Below are 23,668 nucleotides of genomic sequence, written 5' to 3' on the forward strand. Positions count from 1 at the left end.
ATGTTGCCTGAATGCAGGACTGTGCAGTGGTCCCTTTCTTTCCTTTTTTTTTTTTTCTGAAACCCTCTCGCATTGAGCGGCATACAAAAACAAAAAAAAAAGAGCCCACGCTCCCACTAAGAGGATGGAGACCTGGGGAGCAGGAGCAGAGGAGAGGTTGTCGCCTCTAAAGTTCAGAAATAAAAATGACTTTTCCTTTCAGTTGCCGTTCCCTGATGTGACACTGTGATCAGTATCAAATGCTTGGTGGCAAGGATTTCTGTAAAGCCTTCCCAGCTAAAATAGATTTAACCTACCCGTTGCTCTTTGTGAGTTGAACAATGCAAGCAACAATAAAGAGCGTCTGTATTGTTAATACAGGAATAGTTTGCCTTCTCTATATTTACTATTGTGCTCAGTAGATTACTGCAGAAAAATGTTTGGCTACTCCCAGGGATCAAGGTTATGCTTGAGGCAAGTAGTTTAGTCAGTTTCACAGTAATGAATGAATACCAACCCGCAATTAGCTAAGCATCATTTGGAAATATTCGGAGTCTTCCTTTGAAACAGGGTCAAGTTTGCTCCAGGAGTCCTAAAGCAATCCTGGATTGCTTTCATTTTTGTGTGAGGAGAAGAGACTAGGGCACAGGGGGTTCAAGAGAAACCGCTGGCTGCCACAGCATTTAAGCTCCAGGAATAAACAAGAAAGGAAACCAATGTGGCAGTTTAAGTAGGAGAATCTCTGGCCCCGGGAATGTGACCCATCAGAGGCTGAGGTGAGGAGGGAGAGAGATGCAGAGACACAGCGTGCCTCCCCTCAACTATTCCTGTCCAACAGACTCCCCCTCAACCACTTTTCGGTGAATAGATCTGCAGATAGGAGGCCAAATTCCGCTCTTTCTGGGTGGCCATAACCTGCCCTTTGGAGGCCCATTCCAGTTCTCAGTCAGTCAGTCCTATTTAATAACAGACACATTCCCTGACCACAACGACCTTACAATCTAGAGAAAGAGACAGACATTAATATGAATAAATAAATTATGTAATAATAAATGTACATAAAGGCTGAGGGGCTGGGAGAGGGGATGAATAAAGGGAGCAAGTCAGGGCGATGCAGAGGGAGTGGGAGAAGAGGAAAGGAGGGCTTAGTCAGGGAAAGCCTCTGGTGGGCACTGAGGCTGGAAACCAACTTCCTATAACTTTCTGCTCTCCTCCTCCCACTCTACCTGCCAGCCCACGTGGCTTGGGGTTTCATTTTCACCGGCATCAGAGGCTTATTATTAAATCACGACTGCTGGGGAAATGAAGTTAAAAGCACAGAGATGGGAAGCATCAACAAGGAAGGCCAATATAAATATCTGTCTGGGTTACATAGCATCCCATAGATAATCAGTCCCAAGAACAAAGGAGACTCCTTATACTTAGAACCAACCCAAGCCCAAAGCAGAAACTCTGCTGTGGTAAGGAAATAACTAGGAGGACCCTTCCCCAGAGAATAGGGTGAAACCCAACTTCTCATCCCTTGAGGCAATAGTAGAATCTCACTGGATCCTGAGATCAGCATTTCTCTGAAGGTTTCTGAGGACTGGAACTTCTAGATTATAGAGGTCTTCTAGACTGTAAGCCCACTGTGGGTAAGGATTGTCTCTATTGCTGAACTGCACTTTCCAAGCGCTTAGTACAATGCTCTGCACACAGTAAGTGCTCAATAAATACGATTGAATGAATGAACTGGCTGAAAAGTTGGTGAGAAGGTAGGTAGGAAGGGTAAGAAGGAGGGGAGAGAAGGAGAGGGTGTGTGTGTGTATGTGTGTGTGTGCCTACGCGTGTGCACACGTGCGCATGTGTGTGAAGGGTGGAGGGGGACATATTGATTAAACAGTAAGTGGGAGATCACCATTCCCTTTGAGGGTCACTGCCATGGTGCTGACAGTTCCCTTCTCCATATTTCTTTGCAGAGCTGTTTTGGAATCACCCCGTCCAGGTGGACACCTGGGGTAAAAGTGTAGCCACAAATGAACTAATCATCATTAATGTGTCGGCAGAAACTGCCAGACTGACATCCCTCCTAATGGCTGACAAATGTCAGGGTGACTTGTATGCTTTTTTTGTTAATTGAATTGGTTAATTGGGTCCCAGAGGCCTGGCTTGCTAATTATGAGCTGCAGTGGAATGAGCTTTTTTTTAAAAAAAAAAAGGGGGGGGAAAAAGAAAACGGATGCAAAGAAGTTAAAACAAAAGGAAAAAAAAAACACCCCAAACTCTTTTGTGTTCTGTACAATCTGTACCGTTACCTTCCCTTAATTTCTGACCTGCCACATGTTCCTGCCTTCTTGATGTGCTCAAAAAAAAGAAGGCGAGAGAAGTCCAAATCTGCCTCTTTCGATAGGGACATCTGCTCAATCAGTCTTCGTTCATTAATTTTCTGCCAATTAGCAAGGAAAAAACGTAGGAGAGAGAGGAAAAAAATTCCAGATTTGCATCTTAATTTGCTACTTTGTAAAGATGTTGTTTTCCAAAGTTAAATATTCCCTCTGGTCCTCACCAGACCCATTCACGTATAAAAATTGATGGCAACTTCCCACCAAGAAACAGCAATTAATGTGAGCTTGGGAAATGGATCAATCTTAAAGAATCTTTCTCTTTTGGTTTTTGGTTTATTAAAAATTCTGAAGAGTTACCAGGCCAAACACTCTCTGGAGATGCTAGAGACACAGGTTGCTTTTCAATGCTATTCTACCTTTAGACAGACAGATGGAATGATTACAGCTTTATGAATTTCGGTTTCATCATTGGAACTAATATTGTGGAATTTGGCTCCTGAGCTCAATTTATATTCAGTCTTGTCCCTCAGATGGTAAGCATCTCAAGGACAGGGAACTGTTTCTTTTATTTAGTAGGGTACTCTCCCAAGTCCTTATTATAGTACTCTGCCTAGAGTAGACACTTCATAAATACTATGGCATGATTAATATTTCAATGATTATCTTTCAAGCAGAGTACTGAAGAGGTTTGTTTCATGTTCAATTTTCCCATCTCTATGGAAGATACAATAAGACCTCTCTATCGAAAGACTATTCAGGGACCAAATTATCTCTTGTCGAACAACTTGATGTCTGAAACCAGTGAATAGTACAGAATCACAGGAAGTCTAAGATATGCAAGTTTGATGTGGACAGGGAAAGTATCTACCAACTTTGTTGTAAGCTCCCAAATGTTTAGTACAGTGCTCCGCACATAGCGAGTGCTCAAAGAAATACCATTGATCGACATGCAGATCAGAAAATTGTCCACTGTGGGTTCTTTTGGGTTTTTTGTTTTGCAGGGGGGTGGTGGTTTGTTTTTTGCAGCTCTCTAGAACTGGAGATCCTAAATCTCCCTTGGTGGCCTGCTGTACTGTTTAATCATCCTGCCAGTCAAATTCTCTCATGTCTAACCAAGCTCTCTCTTGTTGCATAATTACTAATAGCAAACACAATAAAATAATTATGTACTCATGTTATGGTTCTTTCCTGCCTGAATGTAAGCCACTTTAGGAGTTAAAATAAATTGCTTTTCATTTCTTCCAAAAGCATTCCTGCATTTCCAGGAATCACATATTCATGGAGTCATTATATTTCAGCCTCCTCTTCTTAGCAAAGGACAACAAGAGGAGTTCAAAGGTGCAGCAAGCCATTGCCAGGTCATATTCAAAAGAAAGTGTCTGGAAAGCTGGCAAGCATGGTGTATCTGATAAGCTGGCACTGTTATTAAACAGCGGGGGAGGGGAAGGGCGTGGGGGGGGGGTCGAAGTGGGGGAGAGGAAGGAAGAGGAGAAAGACTCAAAGAGCTTTTGTTTTAGAATCTGATTCTTCCAGACTCCAAAAGTTTTGCAGGGATAGTTACGCATGTGCCAGATTTGTTTCTTCCTTTTCATAGCTAGTGTATTCAAATAACTTGTAAAATGCCTGGATTAACTTTCAACCAACCTCTGGATGGGCCCCAGGATAACACTATTAGAAATTTCTAATACATCTTGCAGCAAAGAGATGACTTGCTCTTAGTTCTCCAAGGACCTGGCACTCAGGGTTGCCACAAGTTGATGGAAGAAGTAGGACAAGCAATTTGACCTCTAGGGACCCCAGTTCAGGGAAGTTTGACCTTTCCATGTCAATTTTTAACTAATATTTTAAATAATATTTTTTGAGCACTTACTATGCACCAGGCACTGCCCTAAATACTGGAGTAGAGACAAGATAATCAGATAGGACAGAGTCCTTGTCCCACATTTTAACAGATGAGGTGACTGAGACACAGAGAAATTAAAGGACTTGCCCTAGGTGACACAGCAGACAAGTGGCAAAGCCAGGATTAGAACCTAGGTCCTCTGACTCCCAGTCCCAAGCTCTTTACACTACGCCATGAAACTTCTTGATTTCTCTCCAATCTTTGGATTCTAGAGAACTGCCTCTGAGAAATAGAATGATGTCATGTGATGTCAAAGAGGGACATCAAAAGCTGGGGGTGCTTTTCACCTTTCACAGGCAGTTTTCTACTGAAGTCATTCATTCATTCATTCATTCATTCATTCATTCATTCATTTGTCAGTATTTGCTGAGCTCCTACTGGGTGCGTAGCAATGAATTAGGCAGCTGAGAGAGCACATTGAAAGTAAAAGACACAGGTCCTGCTTTCAAAAGGTTTACAGGCTAAGGGGAATTAAGAGGAAAAGCTAGGTCAATTTTCACTTCAGTGATGTCTGCTTCAAACACTTCTGAGGACTATCTATGCATATATAAGTAGCATGGCCCAGTGGAAAGAGCAGGAACTTGAGTGAGAGGACCTGTATTCAAATCCTGACTCTGCCATTGGCCTAATGTGGGAATCTGAGTAAGTCACTTACTTAACTTGCCTTTGCCTCAGTTTCCTCACCTTTAAATGTGGTTTCAATACCCGTTCTCCCTCCTACTTAGACCATGAGCCCCAAATAAGACAGGGACAATGTCTAACCTGATTATCTTATATCTACCCTTGTACTTAATACAGTATTTCGCACCTCAAAAGTGCTGGCATAATGGATAGAGCATGAGCCTAGGAGTCAAAAGTTCATGGGTTCTAATTCCAGCTCCATGACTTGTCTGCTGTGTGGCCTTGGGCAACCCACTTCACTTTTTTGTGCCTTAGTTACCTCATCTGTAAAATGGGGAAGAAAACTGTGAGCCCTGAGTAGGATAGGGATTGTGTCCAACTCAATTTACTTGTACTCACCCCAGTGCTTAGTACAGTGCCTGACACATAGTAAGTGCTTAACAAATACCACAGTTATTATTATTACCACTACCACATGTATTTATGTATATAAAATGCTATGTACAAAAGTGCTAAGGGTGGCTAAATAAATATAGACTTCATCTAAATCATTGGAGAACTTTAGATAATAATAATAATGTTGGTATTTGTTAAGCGCTTACTCTGTGCAGAGCACTGTTCTAAGCGCTGGGGTAGATGCAGGGTAATCAGGTTGTCCCACATGAGGCTCACAGTTAATCCCCATTTTACAGATGAGGTAACTGAGGCACAGAGAAGTGAAGTGACTTGCCCACAGTCACTCAGCTGACAAGTGGCAGAGCCCGGAGTCGAACCCATGACCTCTGACTCCGAAGCCCAGGCTCTTTCCACTGAGCCACGCTGCTTCCCCTATCTGGAAGTCATCTCGAGGAATCATAATTGCCTGCCAGGGGACTGAAGAGAACCATTCCAGGCGTGGGTGTCCATCCTTCTGGAAGCCTCCCTCAAAAAAGACATTCCATAAACTATCTTCCAGATCTCTAACTGGAAACCCTACAGTTTCACTCCGTTTCCTATTGCTCTGTTGTCAGAGGAAATGGAAACCACCTGTCTGCCATCCTCTGTCTAGGACCTCTCCCTCTACTTTAGTGCAACATTCTTAATTATAAGCCAGCTAGAAGCCATCTACGATCTTACTTCATTATATAGTAATTTAGCAAAATCAAATAACTCATCTTTCATAACTCATCATAACCCTTGTTTGTACCTACAACCTAGTTTGTCAATTGAAGTTTCAGGAAGAAGCAACTTGACCTAGTGGAGAGAGCATGGGCCTGGGAGACAGAAGGATCTGTGTTCTAATTCTGGTTCTGCCACTCTTCAAGAATGTGACCTTGGGCAAGTCACTCAACTTCCCTCTGCCTCAGTTACCTTATCTGTAAAATAGAAATTAAGACTCTGAGCCGCAGTGGGACAGGATCTGTGTCCACCTGATTAGCTTGTATGCATTCCAATGTTTAATACAGTGCCCAAACAAATGCCATTAAAAAAAAAAGTTCTAAACAGGGGGTGGATTTCTGCAGATTCATCAAGGTGGGTCCTTTTTGAATTGGAGAATTGGAAAATAAAGGTTGTTTATGGGACATCATTTACAAAATGGGTTTTTTTGTTCTTATTTTTAGGACTATCACCACCGGCCCCAAGCATTAACATCTAGAAATTGACTGTTTAGTTCTGAGGATGAAGTCCATCATTAAGCTACTACTGGTAATAGAGATCTATTACATCCATGCATACCGCCCTTGATGGACTTTGTCGGAAGTCATCAATTCTTATTGAAGGAGTAGAGCAACAGTAGATAACAGAGACAAGTGATTAGTAGTGGAATTAACAACAATGAGCATCCTACCCAATCCAAACCAAAGTCTTCATTTAAACAAACACAAGCTAGACATTCGGGAATTCATGGTTCATCTTAGAGCAAAGTCGGGGAGAAAATCCTGCTAAACATGAAATAATATCATCTCCTTACTGATCCTTCAAAATGCATTTCATACATGGTACCAGGAAAATAAAACCTGGCCTTGAAATTATGAAAATGTCACAAAGTCTGCCTTTTTACTCCCTGGGATCTTCAGCAGAGTAAAACACAAGGGAACTCTAGATGATTTATTTGGCTTAAAAAAAAGTCTTCTGAAGTCAGTTGGGTTTTTTTTTTAATCTATGAATGTTTCTGAATAAACTGATTATCTCCATTAGTGTTGATTCAGTTGGAAGAAGGAAGGTTTGTGGGTGAAGGAAAGAGGGAGAGGAAGAGGAGGAGGGTGACAGGGAAGGAGCAGGAGGCAAGGAAGGAGGATGGGGAGGAGGAGGAAGAAAGGATGGGGAGGAGGAGGAAGAGAAAGAGGAGGGAGAGGAAGAGCAAGAGGAAGAATAGGAGAAGGAGGAGGAAGAGCAGGAGAAGGAGGAGGAAGAGGAGGAGGAGGAGGAGGAGGAGGAGGAGGAGGAGGAGGAGGGGGAGGATGAGGAAAAAGAGTAGGAGGAGGAAGAGGAGGAAGAAAAAAGGAGGAGGAGGAGGAAGAAGGGGAGTAGAAGGAAGAGGAGGAAAACTAGAAGAGGAGAAGCAGGAGGAAGAAGCAGAGGAGAAGAGGTGGAGGAAGAGGAGGAGCAAGTGGAGGAGGAGGAGCAGGAGGAGGAGGAGAAAGAACTAAATTCTTATTCTGAAACCGCAGTGCTGAGTTCGGGACCACTCCATAAAGTTTTAATCTTGCTGTGCTATGAATATAGATTGTCTGGGTATTGACACACCACCTGCTGAGGCTTCTTTTGCTATTGATAACCAATGCCATCATTTTGAAAGTTCAAAAACCGACAGTTGGCTTTCATGTTGGTAAACAGTATTGATCTGCATAAATAAGCTTACCATTAGAATGCGGGATTAAACAAGGACGAATATAGAACATTTGTGAGATTAAATCCGGAAGCAGTTAATTAAAAACAGAGTTGGAAACCCAAACTGGAAACAGTAACCAATTAATACAAGAATCTCTCTATCTGTGAAGAGTCACTGCCTCCCTCCCTACTGTCTCCAGCTTCCTCCAGCTTCCCACTCAGAATGATATATTTTTTTTGGGTCTATACTGAACCTTGTTTTTCTCTAAGGTACAATCATACTGAACTAGATTAAACTGACCCAGAGGTAGTCATTTGTTGCTACCCTTTCTATAAGGAGAATTAGTAGGAATTAGCATGTCAGGCTGACTGAGACCTGTAGGATAAATCAGGATGCGCATAATAAAATTTGGAAGTGTAGGAATGAATAATTCGTTTGGAAGGCAGTTTTTCCGGATTCGTGTCAACACACAAATGACAAAACACATAGTTGAACAGGATGGAGTCTTCTTGGTTGCCTAATCTAGTCAGTACCTGCCTTTGGTGGATGAAGAGAGGATGTGACACAGGATGGGGAGGAAAGAGAATCGTATCTCTTCTTTTCAGTACCTCCACTGAGGGCTTGCCCTTCTCAGGGTTGCACCTGGAGAATTTCCAGTACTCTACCTGTCTCGGCTACAGGAGGGAGAGTCAGGCAGTGTCATACCCATTCCATTCCTAGCTTGGCCAGTGGCTAGCGAGTGGAAGGCAATCTGCTACAAGTCAAAACTCACCCATGCTGGGCAGCAGTGGTACAGGAGAGAGTTGAGGGTGGAGATTCAGGTTTACTGCGCGGAAGGTGGCAATGATAAACCATTTCTGTATTTTTACCAAGAAAACTCTGTGGATCTACTACCAGAACGACTGCAGATGGAGAGCGGGGCGATCTGGGAAAGACGTGTCCATGGTGTTGCTGTGGGTTGGAAACGACTCAATGGCATAAGACAAGACCATTAAGAGCTTGAGTTACATCCAACCACAGACTGTGAGAATAATGCACGGGGACAAGGAAGAAGAGAATTGGACTTCGTATTTTTCTGATATTCTTGGAACAACCAGTAGTGCCCATATTCCTTCGACTGAGATCTCGGCCTCTTGTTTTTCTTTAATTGGCCCTAGGAGATGGGCCAGTCATTAGTCAGTCAAATCAGAAGGGTGTAACGGCATCAGGCATGCATATATAGAGACTCCAAGAGGGAGAGGGAACAGGGCTGTGTTCCTGCTATTAGGTGAAATTCAGGATTGGAATGTTTAACTCATGTGGTTTTCAAGCTTAATCATAAGTTACAACAAGCCACACTCCCTTGGGGTATTTCATTTACCTCATTTTCTCTCCCAGGGGATTAGAACAAGAAAAATATCCACCACACAGCTCTGGAAATTAAATGCTTGTCATTCACTAACTTGGAACAGGATTTTGGTATCATGTCCCTTGCCCCAAAGCTCTGGACAGGTTCCCCCTTGAAGTATCAAAGCTACAGCTGGAAAATAAAGTATCCAGCGGAGGAATTTGCAGTGATGAAAAACAGTTGCATCCAGTTCTATGGTAATGATGAGACTTTGCATTTTTAAGCCCTAATTTATCCAGAGATCTCCAAGAGCTTTATAATCTCATTTCATTGGTCCTCTCAACACCTCTATTTTTTCACTGGGCTCACTCCTTACCTGACGGCAAAAGATTAATGATCAAATGGACTCCTGTATATTCACTGAGCTTCCCACTGGCCTATGCTTTAGCAGCAGCATGGCTTAATGGATAGATAATGGCCTGGAAATCAACAGAACCTGAGTACTAATTCTGACTCTACCACTTGTCTGCTGTGTGACTTTGGGCAAGTCATTTAACTTCCCTAAGCCTCAGTTACCTCATCTGTAAAATGGGAATTTAGACTGAGTCTCATGAGGCACAGGGACTTGTGTCCAATCTGATTTGCTTATATCTACCCCAGCTGTTAGTACAGTGCTTGGCACATAGTAAGTGCTTAACAAATTCCACAGTTACTATTATTATTATTGTAGGGTGAGGCTCTGAATAGTTTTGTATGAAAAACTTGGGTTTTCTGAAATGCAATCGTAAAAGTGGTTGTAGAAGCTATTTACAATTTTCCCTATCCCTAAGAAATCAGAACAATGCTGGCTCCGTGGAAGGTAAAATTCCTGTTTTCACTATTCTCACAGAAATGCTAGAAAATCACAAATGGCTGCTTCAACAACCAGCCAAGAGAATCAGCCCCACAGAAGGGAGAGTGGCAAAGCAGGTTTCAGAGAGGAAATAGGCAAGAATTCCCTCTGGATTGAAGGAGTAGGAAGGGGGGTGAAGGAAGATTTGAGGAATGCAGACTGGATCCAGGAGCAGAGAGAGAGAGAGAGAGAGAGTATAGCTAAGGTGAAGGCCAGGATCATTAAATTCTATTCCAAATAACCTTATTCCTGACCAAGCCTGGTAGGGAAATAACTACAGTAAGGATATTCTTGATGAATCGCTCAACTCCTTACTGTAACTCTCCAACAACTACCACTTAGACATTTGCTCTCACACCCATCGTAGTATTTATGTACCTATCTTTAAAATCTATTGCTTCCTCCGATCTGTAATTTATTTTAGTGTTTGTCTTCCCTCTAATAATAACAGTAATACTCCTGGCATATGTTAAGCACTTACTATGTGCCAGGCACTGTACTAAGCATTGAGGTAGATATAAAATAATCAGATTAGAGAGTCTTAATCCTGACAGCCTTAATCCTCAGAGTTTTAATCCCCATTTTACAGATAACTGAGGCCCAGAGATGGTAAAAGACTTTCCCATGGTCACACAGCAAAGTGGCAGAGCTGGGGTTAGAACCCAAGTCCTTCTGACCCCCAGGCCTGTGCTCTATCCACTAGGCTATGCTGCTAGAATGTAAGCCCCTTGAAGTCAGGGATCATAAATACTAATTCTATTGCACTTTCCTTTATGCATAATATAGTGCTCTTCATGTAGTACACATTCAATCAAGGCTACTGATTGTCTAGATTATCTCTGATATATTTTGTACTTGTTCTAGTATTTTAGAGAGCTAATGGTTCTTTGTGCCTGAAAATTACTATTTGGCATTATAATTCTCTAATTTCTGTTCTTTTAATGAATTAACTTTATACCTTTCTAGTGAATTGACCCCTAACAATATTAGATTCCATAAAGCAATGGAAGAATAGGAACAATATCATGCTGTATCTGATCTTCAATCCAGATGAGTGTCCTACCTAGAATAATTAGTGGCAACAGTCGAACTTGGAGGCTAGCCAGGTTTAAACTTTTTTAGGACCTGTGCCAGACAAAAAATAGAATCATTTTGGGAAGAGTGTCAAAAACCAACCATAAGCAGTGGATTCTGGCAATACCTATTTATGGACTTTGCATTATTTAAAACGTGTGGCGTGGGGTGTGGTTTTTCTTTTAAGAATGCAAAACAAATAGTTTACTAAAAGTTTAGGAAGAAAATCAATATTTCATGATAGAAGTTTAATTTAGTACAAAAAATCATGTCACAAGAAAAATTTGGGGGTCCTCCAGAAATTGAGGACCCTTTTCAACTGCCATTCCTGGCACCCACTTCAGCCTAGGCTTGCTCACAGGAAAGATCTGACAGCTGCATTCTTTTCCATCCATTCCCCTAAATCGGGGAATCACCATCTGACATTCCATGTTTTCATTCTAATAATACATCATGGACTTATTGTCCAGGAGCCTATTTAACCCTTCCCAAACTTTCTAGCATCCTCCAATAAATCATCAAGTGTATCAATTGTACTGTGTGCCGAGTACTGGAGTAAGTACTAGGGACAGTACAAAGAGTTGGTAGACATGATCCCTGTTTCCCCTGACAGTCCTAACTTTCCCTTCTAAAAATCTATTTTTGACTTCTTGTCCATGAATCTATCCAAATCCTTCTTAATCCTAAGGATATTTTCTGCATGCATGACTTCTTGGGTAACAAATTCCATATGTTTATGATCCACTATATAAAAAAGTGTTTCCTTTTGTTCATTTTGAACTTCCCACCTTCAAGATTTAGTGATTGCCCCTTCATCCTGGTGTTGTGGGATTTGATGAACAGCAATTCCATATTTAGCCCATCCTGTTTGCTCTTTATGAGTATGTAAATTTCAACCAAGCCCCGTCTCAGGCTGTGCCTTTTCAAACTGACAGGTTTCATCTATTCTCTGAGGAAAAGTGCTCCACTCCCCTTGTCATCTTGGTGGCTCTTCTTTGTACCTTCTCCAGATTGAATATGTCCTTCCTAAAATATGATGACCAGAACCAAGCACAGAATCCCTGGTATAGGCTTCGTAGAGCAGACATATCCATGCCTGAGAAACAGAGAGTTACTGAGGTTTAGAAGAGAAAATTCCACAAAGAAAGCAGGCTATCCAGCTGATAGGAGCTACCTAATCTGATTTTGACTAACCTCAGTGCTAGGTTGGTTAGTAATAATAATAATAATGATACTTGTTAAGTGCTTACTATGTGCCAAGCACTGTTCTAAGCACTGGGGTAAATACAAGTTAATCAACTCAGGCACAGTCCCTGTCCCTCATGGGGCTCACACTCATCCCCATTTCACAGATGAGGTAACTGAGGTGCAGTGAAGTGACTTGCCCAAGGTCACACAGCAGACAGGTGGTAAAACCCGCATTAGTAGTAATAGTACTAATTAAGTGTTTACTGTGTGCAGACCATTGTATTTAGGTAGTGGGAGAGAATGTACAGGTGGGAATTAGACACAGGTTGCTTAAATTGAGTTTTTTTTTCTGGTGAGAACTCGAGAAAATTCAGACAAAGGCCGAGAACTCTGTTTCGCTACCCCAAATGGGATCATTCTGGAGTACAGGCCACATAACAGGTTTAGAATAATTCTGCATCAATATGAACAATTTTAATACATAGGCTAGACAACAAGTTTGGAATGCCAATATTGGTCATTTTATTGAATGCCAGTCAGGAATAGCATGAAAAAAATATGTAGTATTTGTTAAGTGCTTACTATGTGTTAACCACTGTTCTAAGCTCCAGGATTAATCAGGTTGGACACACATGGGGCTCAACAGTCTTGTACAGTGCTCTGCACACAGTAAGCGCTCAAAAAATACAATTGAATGAATAAGTAGGAGGGAGAACAGGTATTTAATTCCCATTTTACAGAGAAGGAAACTGAGGCCCAGGGAAGTTAGAAAAGCAGCGTGGCTCAGTGGAAAGAGCCTGGGTTTGGGAGCCAGAGGTCATGGGTTTGAATCCTGGCTCTGCCACTTGTCAGCTGTGTGACCGTGGGCAAGTCACTTTACTTCTCTGGACCTCAGTTCCCTCACTGTGAGCCTCATGTGGGACAGCCTGATTACACTGTATCTATCCCAGCGCTTAGAACAGTGTTCTGCACATAGTAAGTGCTTAACAAATACCAACATTATTATTAAATGACTCATCCAAGGTCACACAGCAGATGGGTGGCAGAGCCAAGGTTAGAATCCAGTCCCTTGACTCCCAGGTCCATGCTCTTTACCCTAGACCATGCTGCTTCCCAGGGTGACTTAGGTGTGACTTAAAGATGCTGCCTTGTGAGATGTGCTGCCTGGGAGCCCCATTACAGGAGTTCTACTTGTCAAAGCCCATATAGTTCCCCCATTAGATAATAAATTCCTTGACAGCAGGAACTGTGTTTTTTCAATCCAACACTAGTACCTACTGTACACTATGTCTGGATGAATACAAAAGAATGAGAAGAAACTATCCCCACCTTCAAGGAATTTACAAATCTAACGGAGATTTTCTCAAACACCTAGTTAAGTGCTCTGCATCCAGTAGACCCTCAGTAGATACTGATAATGTTGCTGAAAATAATGACTAATCACTCATTCAATCAGTGGTATCAATTGAGGGCTCACTCAGTTCAGAGTATACATTTCCTGCTCACAATGAGCTTACAGTCTAGAGGAGGAGGCAGACATGAATATGAATAAATGAATGAAATAATTACAGACATGTACATAAGTGCTGTAGGGATTAGGGGGTAATAATAATAACCCTAATATTGGTATTTGTTAAGGGCTTACTATGTGCCAGACACTGTACTAAGCACTGGGGTAGATACAAACAAATCCAGGTGGACACAGTCCCCGTCCCACATGGGGCTCCTAGTTTTAATCCACTTTTTACAGATGAGGGAACTGAGGCCCAAGGAGTTGCGACTTGTCTAAAGAGAGCAAAACTGTGTGAAGTAGAAGGGAGTGGGAGAAAAGGAAAGGAGGGCTTAGTCAGGGAAGGGCGAGGAAGCACTAAGCAAGGCAATCAGGGAGGATGTGTCTACTGGTCACGCTCAATGCTGCGTGGCATCACTGACGTTTCTGCCATTCCCAGAGATCCTGGTGGGAATCAGCCTCTGCCCCCGGATACAGAGCCCAAATCTCAATCCCAACTGCTCTGTGACAACGGATTCAAGCCTGGATTAGTGCCATTGTGCACAGTAATAAACCTGCCTAAGCAACACGGGGCATGAGACTTTGCAAACAAGACACGAAGGGGTGTAGGCTTCATCTGGGTAAGCATTACCACATGTGCCGCCCAGCTCTCCATCATTTAACGGAGTGCTGACACAAACCCCCTGGAAGAGTTACTATTTCGTTAGGTAAATGTTTTTCCCTATGAGCATTCCCCCCACCCTGCCCCCACCCTACCTCTGCTTCCTCCCCCTCCTCCTCATCAATAACTTGCAGATGTTAGAGCAATAAATTGAATGAATAGTTTCCCACACAGGAATGCCTGCGTGCTGAAGAATGTAACAGAGATTTCTGGGCAAATCTTGACATCGGTCCACAAGCAGCCTGCATACATTCTGGGACTCTCGTATCAAGTCCTCTGTTGCTCTCTGCCAAGTATTAAGTGCTTGTTCCATAAACCTGGTGTAGATTATCACTTAGCTGTATAGATGTATCTAATAGAATTAAATACTTTGGCTCCTGACCAGTAACAGATGTGCTATACATAATGCAATAATAATGAGATTGAAACCTAGGGAACACCACATTTCTACTTTTGACCAGCTAAAGCTTTGCAGAAAGTAAATAGAAAGAAGAGATGTTTATTTGAACTAAACAGGCTTGATCTTTGCATTTTTTAAATGATACCTTAAATACATCTTTGTGTACATTTGCGAGGGTTCAAATGATAAACAAAATTGATTTCTATCTGCATGGGATAACGGATATGTTTGACTATCTCTTTTAGCCCAACAAGGCTCCAACTTTAGATTTTGTAACGAGATGATGATGAAGTCAATCCTAACTGCATCTATAGGCCCAAGAATTTCTACAGAAATGGGGAGAGGAAATTCTCTGTAGAAGCAGTGTGGCCTAGTGGAAAGAGCACAGTCCTGGGAGTCAGAGAGTCTGGGGTGTAATCCCGGCTCTGCCACATTCTTCCTGAGTGAGCTTGGGCAAACCACTTAACTTCTCTGTGCCTCAGTTCTCGAATCTTAAAATGGGGATTCAATACCGCTTCCCCTTCCTACATAGACTGTCCGTGTGGGGCAGAGACTAAGTCCAAATTGATTAACTTGTATTCTCATGAACACTTGATAAATACAATAATAATAGACTGGAAAACTGAATAAACATACATCCTCAAGTGCTGAGTATAGGTATAAACAAATAAATACATAAAATGCTAGAGATGGCTGGTGGAATGATATGATTTGGGGTGTTATAGATTAAATGGGGAAGGTTTATGATAGGAGATGAGATTTTAGCAGGTTTTTGAATGAGGAGAGAGCTGTGGTCTGCTGGATTTGGGGAGGGTTGGGCTGGAAGCCTAACAACACCCCTAACAATTGGATGCAGCATGACCAAATGGATAGAGCATGGACCTGGGTGTCAGAAGGACCTGGGTTCTACTCTCTGATTTGCCACTTGGCTGCTGTGTGACCTTGGACAAATCACTTTACTTCTCAGTTACCTCATCTGTAAAATGGGATTGAGACCGTGAGCCCCATGTGGGGCAGGTACTGTGCCCAATCTGATAATCTTGTATCTACCCCAGCACTTAGTACAGTGCCTGGAACATACTAAATGTTTAATAAATACCATTAAAAAATAGCAACTACTCCCAAACATCATTTAGGACCATCGCCTTCAGAACTGCTGGAGGTAAAGGGGATTGCTAAGGTGAGTTGGAAGAACAAAACTCTTTCACTGCAAGGCAGCTGTGCCATCTGGAGAAAGGCCTTCAGGGATAAACCTGCTGTTAGTCCAAGATCTGGGATGCTCAAATAACAGTGGTGCTGGAAATGGCAGCTGAACCATCTCCTGCTTTCAAGCAGGAAATTCACCCTCTGATGAGAATCCTGATATTGGATGAATATTAACTCCACATGTGCAGGCATTGGGGAAGGAGTTTCCTTTACCTGCTGCTTTGATTCATTATTAGTCTTGAAATTAAATTAGCTTTGTGGGACCATAGCTTTCTCCCCTAATATGCCCAAAAGGGTATTGCCTCCATGGTACATGGCTGGCAGCATATCTACTCTGGACTTCCAAGGCCAAGAAAAAGTCACCAGGACTACACCAAACTGGCCAGCAAATTCTAATATCCAAAATCCCAGACAGGAGGTTTGAGGATCTTCAAAACAATCCCAAGGCCAAAGAGGGATCTAGAGAGACTCTAATGGGAAACTTCACTGGATTTCCAAGGAGCAATATGGGATTAGAATAGTTATCCAGGAATTTAATATCACAACTACTAATATTAATGATTATAATAGCAATGAGTGTTATAAATGTTTGAAATGTGCTAAGCACTGTATTAAGCACTGGGTTAGACACAAGATGGTCTGGTCAGTCTTAGTCTCTGTCCCAAATAGAAACACTCGGTGCGACTTCTGGCCAACAGGGAACAAACATTCACTCCATCCTGGCTTCATTGGAGCTAGCATGTCTCAGTGGAAAGAGACTGGGCTTGGGAGTCAGAAGTCAAGGGTTCTAATCCCAGCTCCACTGCTTGTCAGCTGTGTGACTTTGGGCAAGTCACTTAACTTCTCTGTGCCTCACTTACCCCATCTGTAAAATAGGGATTAAGACTGTGAGCCCACGTGGGACAAGTGGATCACCATGTATTCCCTGCTCCCCCCCCCCAGCACTTAGAACAGTGTTCTGCACATAGTAAGTGCTTAACAGATGCCATTAATATTATTACTACCTAATCAACACTTCATAAAGTGGATCCCCTTGGGAGGGCCTTATTTAATGATTCAAACTGGAACTCAACAGGACACTAGCACAGATATCTCTTTTCAGAAATCCGATTACCTTGAGGGGCTGACTTTTGTCACATTTAGAAGAAATTTCCAAACTCCCTGGTGACATTGTGAACATAAATCAATGGTATTTATTAAGCACTTACTGTGTGCAGAGCATTGTACTAAATGCTTGGGAGAGTACAATACAACAGAGCTAGTAGACAGTAAAGGTGTCTGTTACTGAAAAACACCCTGGCCTAGTGGAAAGAGCATGGGCCTGAGAGTCAGAGGATCTGGGTTTTAATTCCAACTCTGCCACTTGCCTGCTCTGTGAGCTGGGCCAAGTCAGATAACTTCTCTGGGCCTCAGTTTTTGGTAAGATAGTCACAACAAGGCCAGTGAGGAGGAGACTGGCATCAGTAGAGGCTAGCCACAACCCTGGAGAGAAGCAGTCTAAGTCAATCAATCAATCAATGGTATTTACTGGACATTTACTATGTGCAGAACTGTACTAAGCACTTGGGAGAGTATAATACAAGAGTTAGCAGACATGATCCCTGCCCCTAATGAGCTTACAGCCTAGAGGGAGTTCATTCATTCATTCAATCATATTTAAGGAGCACTTGCTGTGTGCAGAGTACTGTACTAAGTGCTTGGGAAGCAATAAATAGAGACAATCCCTGCCCACAACAGTCTCACAGTTTAGAAGGGGGATCTGCAGTCTATATAAGCCCAATATCTGATTTTGTGGATCCCAGAAGGAAGGCTGGCACCTGGGAGAGTTCAGTCTGGCCCATGGGAAGGAGCATGGGATTAAGAGCCTGCAGACCTGGGCTCGAGTTCCATTCATGCCCCTGACCTCCTGTGGGACCTTGAGCAAGTCTCTTAACTTGTCTGGGCTTCAGTTTCCTCCTCTAAGATAATCACTCTTAATCACTCATCCCTCTGCGATGCTGTGAGGATAACATCAGATCAATCAATCAATCAATGGTATTATTAAGTGCTTACTGTGCACTGCAAGATCTTAGTAAAGTACAGTCTAATAGAGTTTGGTAGAGGCGATCCCTGGCCACAAGAAGCTTATGCTTTACAGGGGATGACAGACATTAAAATAAAATACAAAAAGAAGAAACAGTAGTATTTACAGAAGTGCTGTGAGTGTAGGGTGGGCATCAATGTGCTTCAGGGGCACACAGTCAAGTGTCTAGTCAGTGGTGAGATAATTGAAGAGAACTGACTTGGGCAAGTTCTGTACAACTTAACTGTATTCCTAAGTCATCCCTTCCTGTGATAGTCCCTGAAACTGATCTGATTTAGGACAGATCCCCTCCGAGAGTCCTTCAGGCTAGATCAGGCCATAAGCAGGGTGGCCTAGTGGCAAGAGCATGGGCTTGGGAATCAGAGGATATGGGTTCTAATCCTCACTCTGCTACTTGTCTGCTATGTGACCTTGGACAAGTCACTTATCTTCTCAGTTACCTCCTCTAAGATGAGGATAATAGTGTGACCCTCACGTGGAACAGGGCCTGTGTCCAATCTGATTAACTTGTATCTACTCCAGTGCTTAGAACAGTGCTTAGTACATAGTAAGTACTTAACAAATTTGAGGCTTCTGGCTTGCTGACTGAGCTCTGCTAACCTGACCACCCTAGTCAGTGGAGTCAGGAATGAGGGGATCTGTGACTGCCAGCTTCCCTCTCTTTCCCTGTAGCTCCAGCTGAATTAATTATCATCATCATCCCCCACCACTCGATTGGTTCCCTCAGCCTACCCAGTTGATAATAATAATATTTAATAATGGGTTATTTGTTAAGCACTTAGTATGTGTCAAGTTCTATTTTAAACACTGAGGTGGATATAAGTTAATCAGGAATGACACAGCCCTTGCCCCACATGTGGCTCACAGTCTAAATAAGAGGGATAACAGGTATTGAATCCTCAGTTTACAGTTGAGGAAACTGAGGCATAGAAAAGTTAAGTGACTTGCCTGAGGTCCTGCAGCAGGCAGTGGCAGAGCCAAGATTAGAATCCAGATCCTCTGACTCCCAGGTCCTCAATCTTTCCATTATGCCATGCTACTCCTGGCAGATTCAAATCCTGGACATACTTTTGTTTGAAGGCAACCAATATGCGTGCACTCCCCGTTCCCCTTGGCATAGAAGAATTCTGCAGTGTTTGCAAGCGCTTTAAATTCCTGAGATGAAAGTCAGTTTTCATTAACGTGATAGCTGTTCAGAGCTTTCAAAATGGCCACAGTTTTCAATGTTCACATTGACTAAAATGGTAACTGCACTAGGAGTTAGGGAGAGGCCCTTAGCACAGAACGCTGACAAAGGGAACTTGATCCCTGGACATGAGTGGAGCTGAAACGAGTGACTGTAACTGAAAATCCTTTCACTTGACACAACTAGGTGACTCACCTTTCACTGTCCTGTTTCAGGTGCTCTTTTTGATTCTGTCTTAATGTCATTCTTTTCCCAAGCCACTGCTCTAAAAGAACCAACTTATTTTTGAAGGTTGGCACTTTCCTCTGCTTTGTCTCCCAACATTTCTCCGCTTTCCCACATTATTTGAAGTGGGCTTCAGCATTATGGTAGTTGAGTAGGATTCAGCCAGATACTTGAAAACCAAACATTGTATAAACTGGTTTTCCAAAACTCCATTTTGCCCATCTTGTGTAAAGGATTCCTCTCACTCTTTCACTGTGTGTTTTATTCCTTCTCTTGCTGAGTTTTCCCTCCCTTCCCGCCCCCCCCCCCCAATCTCTCTATGTGTCTCCCTTTTCCACATCTATAGAAGATTCTGTTCTCTTTGCAGAGCACGGATTATTCCTTTCTTGGCGGGGAACTTAGGGCTCATAAGAATTAACATTTGGATTTTATTTACTAGCTAAAAAAGTGCCAGAAATGCACAAACTATTTTGATGGGGAAATCAATGACAAATTGAGAAGTGGAGACCTCAGATCAAACAACCAGCCCTCTGCTATCCTCGTTGGAAAACATCTCAGCGATTTATTACACTTTGAAAGCAGAGTGGGTGAGGAGATCGAGCTTCCTCTGGAGTCCTCTTGCTGACCACCAAACAAAACAACCCGACCCTTTCCCACTACTCCCCTCCATTAGTCACAGGATATTTCTTTTTAAACCCACACTGATGTTTTCCTACAGAAGACAAGTTTCTCTGAATGTTTATTGCTGTTTTGCTGGAATTCTTGCTCAGGGAGGGATTTGAAAACAAAATACATTTCCTGTTGGAGACCAAGGCTTGGGAGCTGTAGGGAGAAGGAGCCCTTGGCTTGTTTCTGCAGTAAATAATCACTTATGTTCCGAGAAGTCTTTCTCATTGGCTAGACTTCCCCAACACCTGCAGATAGAAGAGCTTGAGGCAAGTCCAAGCACTTCATTTAGATTGTCCCTATTACGATCAATCAGACCCCATTCCTCATAGCCACGGGAAATTTGAGACTTAACCGACACACTTTTCAAAATGAAAAGTGGAAAGAGCCATTAGCAGAGGAAGCAGAAAATAGACACTGAGGATTTTTCCTATCAAAACTTTCTTCCCTTAATTCCCTCAGGTCAAAGGTAAACACAGAAAGGCTTTAGTTTATCTTTCTATTTGATAGGCGAGGGGGTCACAGAACACTTATTCTGATATGTGCTGCTTTGGGGTTTTTTCTTTAGTTCACTTATTCTTTTCTGTCTTTCTGCCTCTTTTCTTCCCCCACTTAACCCCAAACATATTTCCAGTGACTTAGCTGCCCTTTTCACTATCAGAAGCATTTTCTTTGAGTTAAAAGGGCAACTCTCTAGATATTTATTACTGATTCTGATAGGTTAAACTTGGTTATGATTTTTAGTCCTTGTGAGTTTAGAATGGATTATGCCAAAAGTAATGATGAAATCTGGAAACAATCAATCATCAATTATTGAGCAACTACTGCCACTGTGGGCAGAGTCCTGTTCTAAGCACTTAGAAGAGCACAACAGCAGCAAAAGACTCATTCCCTGACCTCGAATTGCTTATGAGTTGATGTGGGGAGACAGGCAGACACAGATTATTTACAAAGAGTGGAAGCAAGAGAAAGAACAAGGAAACTACTGTGGTTGCAAGAGCATGGTAGGATGAAATAGATGAATAAATAAATGAATAAATAAGTAGAGAGTATAGGCTGACATATGTCACTGTTCTAGATATCACCATATACCCAAGTTCTGAGGATGGATGATATTTCAGAAATGTGGGTGAGAGCAGAGTGGATCATTCTGCCTCTCATCCTTCACATCCTTTTGCCCTTTTTTCTGAGGCATGGAGCACACAGTAAGCATTCAATAAATACTATTGATTGATTGATTGATTGACTGACTGAGACCAGCAGGCTCAATTGGCTGGGATCCAGTTATTTGGATGGCTCAATCACTAGGGCTTCTAAAAGTGCTTTATGAGCAAGAAACATTAGCAGTCCTGTGGGTCACCAATGATCTCCTTCTTGCCAAATCCAATGGCTCCTACTCCATCCTGATCCTCCTCGACCTCTCAGCTGCCTTTGACGCTGTCGACCATCCTCTTTTCCTCAATATGTTATGCAACTCTGTCCTTTCCTGGTTCTCCTCTTATCTCTCTGGCTGTTCATTCTCAGTCTCTTTTGTGGGCTCATCCTCCTCCTCTTATCCCTAAACTGTCAGGGTCCCTTTAGGTTCAGTTCTTGGTCCCCTTCTGTTCTCCATCTATACTCACTCCTTTGGTGAACTCATTCGCTCCCACCGCTTCAACTATCATTTCTGTGTGGATGACACCCAAATCTATAACTCCTCCCCTGTTCTCTCTCCCTCCCTCCAGCCTTGCATCTCCTCCTGCCTTCAAGGAGGAGTACAACCTAAACCTAAAGTATTGGAAAGTATAATTCAGCATTAAAAAGAAACAATCCCTGCCCACACTAGCCTTACAGACTAGAAGGAGACAGACATCAAAACAAGTAAATAGGCCTCAATATAAATAAGTATAATTATTTATATATACGTATATACACAAATGCTGTGGGGCAGAGGGGAGAGCAAAGGGAGTGAGTCGTGACATGGAAGGGAGGGGGAGCTGAGTAACTTAAAACTCAGCACATCCAAGACAGAGCTCCTTATCTTCTCTCTCAAACCCTGTCTTCTCCCTAAATTTCCCATGACTGTTGATGGCACAATCACCTCCTTCCCGTCTCACAAGTCCACGTTCTTGGTGTCAACCTTGACTCCACTCTCTCATTCACCCCACATATCCAAACCGTCACCAAATTCTGCCAATCTCACCTTCACAACATTGTCAAGATCCTCCTCTTCCTCTCCATCCAAACTGCTACCACATTAATACAACCACTCATCCTAACCCGACTGCATCAGCCTCGTTTCTGACCTCCCAACCTCCTGTCTCTCCCTACTTCAGTCCATACTTCACTCTGCTGCCCAGATTATCTTTCTATAGAAACGCTCAGGGCACGTAGCCCCCCATGCCTCAAAAATCTCCAGTGGTTTCCTATCAACCTCTGTATCAAACACTCCTCACTATTGCTTCAAAACTCTCCATCATCTTGCCCCTTCTTACCTCACCTCTCTTCTCCCCTTACCTCTCTTCTCCCCTTCTACATCCCAGCCCACACACCCTGCTCTCCTGGTCCTACCCTTCTCACCATGCCTCAATCTCGCCTGTACCTCCATCGACTCCTCGCCCATGTCCCACCTCTGACCTGGAATGCTCTCCCTCCTCAAATCTGCCAATCACTCTTCTCCCCTTCAAAGCCCTACTGAAGGCTCACCTCCTCCAAGAGACCTTCCCAAACTAATCCCCCCTTTTCCTCAACTCCCCCTCCCTTCCGCGTCACGACTCACTCCCTTTGCTCTCCACCCTGCCCCACAGCATTTGTGTATATATGTATATATAAAGAATTATACTTATATTGAGGCCTGTTTACTTGTTTTGATGTCTGCCTCTCTCCTTCTAGACTGTAAGCCTAGTGTGGGCAGGAATTGTCTCTGTTTATTGCTGAATTGTACTTTCCAAGTGCTTAGTACAGTGGTCTGCACATACTAAGTGCTCAATAAATACTATTGAATGAATGAATGAAGTAAACAGAAAAGGAAGAAAAATGACTTGACTTGTCTCAGGGCATTTCCTCTGTACACTCTTAGAACTTGATGGATCATGCTTGAGTGCAACTACTCTGCTCCTTTTGAATAATTTTAACACGTTTTACTTGACTGTTCAGGCGGGATTCTTCAGCCTCATTGTTCTAAATTCAGCCACTAAATCCACCTGCCAGCACAGAGCAGCTCCCTTACCACTGATGTATTTAGGCCAACATGAATAATGTGGGGATGTTTTTGCTTATTTAAAACACTTATTTGGGTGGAAATTAGTGTAGAAAAGGAATCTTAGAATGTCCTTTGGTTTTGCGGACACATTTCCAGCCAACCCAGAAAAATGGCCACTGATCAGGATATCACCAAGCCTCAGAAGTAGCGTCCTTTAGAAGCCCTGCACAATTGACTGGGGACAGGGACATTTTGCTAGCCTGCAGGGCAGAGGTAATATCCTGATGGCTTGTCAAAGGGAACGAATTGATCTAGTGATTGGGTGGTCCTCTAAGAAGAAAGCTCCTTTGTGTAATCAAGTGATCATTCTTCTCTCAAAGGCAGCCAGTGTCAAATAAGAATAAGCTATGTTACCTCACCTTTTTTTGAT

At 42.7% G+C, this 23,668-nt stretch overlaps 1 non-coding gene across 1 annotated transcript; it reads left to right on the plus strand.

Annotated features, from left to right (window-relative positions):
* Positions 1-8,263: 8,263 nt before the first annotated feature.
* LOC114817522 lies at positions 8,264-8,401 on the plus strand. Its single transcript, XR_003765384.1, has one exon. It is a non-coding gene; the product is annotated as a small nucleolar RNA SNORA7 (small nucleolar RNA).
* Positions 8,402-23,668: the final 15,267 nt, after the last annotated feature.

This window comes from Ornithorhynchus anatinus, chromosome 16 (assembly GCF_004115215.2).
Source record: "Ornithorhynchus anatinus isolate Pmale09 chromosome 16, mOrnAna1.pri.v4, whole genome shotgun sequence".
In the NCBI taxonomy this organism is placed as follows: Eukaryota; Metazoa; Chordata; class Mammalia; order Monotremata; family Ornithorhynchidae; genus Ornithorhynchus; species Ornithorhynchus anatinus.